Source organism: Gasterosteus aculeatus, chromosome 14 (genome assembly GCF_964276395.1).
Source record: "Gasterosteus aculeatus chromosome 14, fGasAcu3.hap1.1, whole genome shotgun sequence".
NCBI classification, from domain to species: domain Eukaryota; kingdom Metazoa; phylum Chordata; class Actinopteri; order Perciformes; family Gasterosteidae; genus Gasterosteus; species Gasterosteus aculeatus.
Window position 1 is genome coordinate 7,636,096 of NC_135702.1, and position 4,417 is coordinate 7,640,512.

General features: G+C 47.1%; 1 protein-coding gene across 3 annotated transcripts in view; it reads right to left on the reverse strand.

The window, feature by feature from the left end:
* The window catches only part of bmpr1bb (bone morphogenetic protein receptor, type IBb), a 37,061-nt gene extending 33,076 nt beyond the window's left edge, over positions 1 to 3,985 (reverse strand). Inside the window, exon 1 of one of the 3 annotated variants that reach the window (XM_040197749.2) lies at positions 3,753 to 3,985. The gene's annotated coding sequence lies outside the window, so the exon portion shown is untranslated. Of the gene's footprint in view, positions 1 to 924; positions 1,057 to 3,752 lie in introns of those variants that run through there. The other 2 variants (XM_040197751.2, XM_078087815.1) reach the window with 2 other exon arrangements.
* Between the last annotated feature and the right edge of the window lie 432 nt (positions 3,986 to 4,417).

A 4,417-nucleotide genomic window follows, 5' to 3' on the forward strand; every position in this document is an offset into this window, starting at 1 on the left:
TATTGTCCTCTCTTTTGGTACAGTAACGGGATTTTTTGGGGAGGATTGGGGGGGGGGGGGGTGTCCACGGCCCTGCACCAAACCTCCACTTTGTAGCTGTGTCAGCATTTTCTGCCTTTTATGACGGGTCCTGTAGTGGCAAGTTCATGGCTCAATGTGAAAGGAATGCTGATTAAATGATGCGGCAGGCCTGCTCATGGTTGAAATCCAGGGGCAACAATATACAGTCTATCTAAAAAAGGATTTCTTTCTTCTGTCCTGCACTCCCAATACTTCCATTTCTATATTTTCTTTAAAATATATGCATATAAATATTTCCATTCAACAACAGTAAGAAGAAAAACTAAATCTATTTTATCAATCTATTTCTGCAGGAAAATGTTTATATCTGCTACACGAATAAGATAAAGTAGCCTTAAGAATGAAATTATTTTGCGGGCACCTTTAATACACACGAAAAGACAAATCTTGCAATGCAGTGCAATGCTACTCAGGTGAAATCAAAACTTCCGAGAGTTTTCCCTCCCTCCATCAGACGCTGATCTCATGATTTCTCCAATATTATCGTCAGCGTGGTGTATTTTACATAGCCGTCAACATGCTCAGCAGAAAGTCAATTGGCATTCAGAACACACACACACACACACACCATCCTGCCAAATACTACCTCTACTGCAGGAGTATCAGCACTCAAGTCTATGCTGATCAATACGGCTTTTAGCTTTTGATTTCACTTCCTTCACAATATCACTGGTTGGGAAATCAAGTGAAAAGTACCACAAACTACATCGGAGGGCTTATATGGAACATCTATCAACACGTCTCAGTCTCACTATCAAGAAAGTGCTTCGTGATTTCATTCATTAACATTGTTACAAATAAAAAAAATAATAATAATATAGAGTAGCCGAGAGCTCGACTCACCAATCCGAGCACAGCAGATGGAAAAGCATCCTGTCACCACTCGTGTTTCTCTGGAGAAAAAACCAGCAGAGTTATTAGGAGGAGCTCACATGTCCGCCGTCTACCAGCGACTGAGGACTGAGACTCCACTTCAAGCTCAGGTCACTTCCCCGCTTAAGACTTTCCCCCCAGTTGTGCTTAATAGCCCTTATCCTCTTCTGTTCTTCAATCTTCAATCACCCCCCCCACACACACACACACACACACACACACACACACACTTATCCTGTACCTCTTTCTCTAATAACAGGATGTCTTTCTCTCACATGGCTGCTGACCTTCCAGGCAAAAGAGCACAGCGGCTCGCAGCTTTAAGCAATTCCTGTTGCCCGCATTTGTGTCTCATCGACGGCCACGGATGAAACAGAGTACGGGGGGGAGGGGAGGGGGGGGGGGGGGGGGGCATCTGCACCGGGCTCTGAAGGAATCGCCAAGCAGCCTGTGGAGCCTACAGGTACGAGGAGGGAGATTATGCCTAAGTGGAAGGAGGGCGGCCGCGTTACGCCTGTGGCTGCTTCCTCGCTGATGGGAGCCAGAGGAGGCGCGGCAGGCCGCTCCTCGCCATCAGCTCATCTCCAAGTAGGACTTCTGACTTGACTTAGAGTATATACCCGTCCTCCGGAGAGTCGACGAGTCCTTCTGGGAAAGAAGCAAGCACGGGCCTGCATCAACGGCTGTGTGTCTCCTTTGGTTTGCGAGAGAGTGTGTGTGTGTGTGTGTGTGTGTGTGTGCACATGGGGACATGCTATTTTGATAGCTTGTGGGACGAGCAGCCAACTGCAGCAGAAATCAGAGAATAAACGACAGATGGAAAAGTCACACTGTACCTGTGGAGAGCCTTGATATGTGATGCTCCTCTATCGGTGTGTGTGTGTGTGTGTGTGTGTGTGTGTGTAGAGGAGAAGAGACTAAAGGAAATGGTCTGACAGCTGGAAAAGACATAGAGCAGAGACGCCTGGGACTGAATGTCTCAGTTTTCTCTTGATATACTGAACTGACCAAGGATCCGTCTGACAGACCACAGATTGCCTAAAGCTGCGTGAGTGTGAGGAGATGAACCCAAAACTTCAGTGTTACTTTTCTTTCATTCTGCTCCAAACAATCTTTTTGGAGAAAGCCTCTCCTCCCCCTCTGACATACTTGGTCACTAACTGTCCGGTCCTTAAATACTGCTTGCTAATATGCACCAAATATATCTGCACTGATTGGCTGGACTCATTTCCTGTAATTATAAGGGAGGAAACCAGGGTGAGGGGTTGCAGCTTGTGGAAACCACAGACTCCAGTACGCAGGGAGGTATCTACCTACAGCTGTGTTGATGTGCATTCAGACTAGAGGACCGCACACACCAGATGAATGTGTATCTGTGCGTACGGGCTCGTGTGTTCAGGTTGGCTCACTGGGACAGACCTTTCGAAGAGGAACTGGAGTCCTCCTGCAATAAATGTCTTCATTTAAAACAATGTTGTGATGTTATTATATTTAAAAAAAGACATTGGGAGGGAATCAAGAGCACATAAAAGTCACATAGTCCAATAAACAATATATGCACTAAGAGTTATCTTATTCTTCCTTGTGTTAGTTTGCCCAATATTTGCAGCCATAGTTGCATGAAGCCCATAAGTTGGAAATATGGGATGTCACATGATCCTTCACTTTTCAACCACAGACAGAAGTCCATTAAGAAGCCCGCAAGTGTACCGCCAGAAAGTGCTGTTCAGATCTTTTTTTGGAACGCCATTAGCCAACAACACACAACATAAAGAGGTCTGTGAGGACTCCGTTTCACCGGCCGGCCTCACGCGCTCACCGTTACTTGCCCTAACATGCATGTTGGTAAGTTTCACACACACATACACCACAATAGGTCTGGCTGGCCATGCACCCTCACTTGACACGTCACCCCCATCGCGTAATGATGGGTGTGACAAAGACTGCCCTCCCTCCCCCCGCAGACTTGCATAAGGTGCAGCAGGTGGCGCCCGGCTCTCTCCGCCGCAGCGAGTCACAGGCATCAGCTACTGGTCCACAGACCCTCTGAGATCAAGGAGCACCGGGAGGTTCTGTGCCATGAGTTCAGAGGTCAAATGTTGTTCTCGATTGACACGTGAGCACAATAATCATCAAATCCCATAGAGCGGAGGTTTACACTTAAGCATCTTGACCTTGAAAGAGGACGCTGAGAAAACAATAAATAATCTCAGTGCAAGGTCCATTTAGTAGCTCTTGATCGTATTGAATGATTTTGAGGGCAGATGGAAGAATAAAAATGGACTAACTAGTTGAACTTGGCAAACTGTATCAGGTGATGAAAAGGGATGTGATTGAAACCTCCGGATCAGCTAGGAAATGGACCTTGAGGTGGACTATTTTTCCCTGCACATCCTTCTTGTTTCAAAGTCATAAAAACAAGCCAGCAACTCAGATATTTCTGATTCCCCCTGGACAGACCTTCATGTCTCAAGTAAATGTCAACTGATGAAACCCATAAACTCCGCTGCCTCTCATCCCAACGCAATTTAAAAGAGATGCGAGGTGCTGACTAGCGGTCAAGGCACCAATTACTGATCATCAGCATCATCATCATCATCATCATCATCCCGGACTCCGCCGACCCTCCTGAACCGGAGTCCCGCTGCTCGCGCGCAGCCTCCGCCCGTTCTAACGGACAGCAGCAGAACCAGATTCTGCTCCGGTCCCCGATTGGAAGAAGCTTCCACCGCAGACAGTTTTTCAGCTGCGTCTCGAATCACATCTTTTTTTAAGGTTTTCTTTCGAAGTGCGCTTACCGTCTTCTTCCCGTCGCGCGTCAAAAGCAGCTCGTCCTCGCGCTGTTTGCGTGTCGACGTGTCTCCCTGCCGCTGTGAACCACGCGTGGCTCGATGCTGCTAAATCTCGGCGCACCTCCGACGCCTTTGGGGAGCAGCGCACGTGAGCGCGCTCGGCCGCGCGCCTCCAGGTGCAACGTCTCCCGCAGTGACACCCGCGCGCTCCGTCTCAACGGCCTGTGTGTTTCCTGCTGTCTAACATACATAGATAGTGTCACTGAACTAATGGCATACAGGAAAGTGTGCACCAAAGTGCGTGCGTGTGTGTGTGTGTGTGTATGTGCGTCCGTTCGGTCGCCGTGGAGATGTTCACTTTTCCGTGAACGTGCCCGTCTGCCTCTATGAGGATTATTCATGAGTTCCATGAATCATTACAGTCTGATCTAATCTAATCTAATCTATGGATTTAAAATAAGCACACTGAGAAAACGCAGTATGTCTTTGGCACCGTTTCCATTTCCAATAAAAGAGCAATGCGTTTCAAAAAGGAAAACTGAAATATTTTAGCATTGTTTCTGTAAACAAATTCCATCAAACATCAGAAAAAACTTTATCGACAAATTTACAACATGAAGTAAGAGGGTTCACTTCCTCTGTCGTGACAAGAAACATTCGAATTCTGTGTA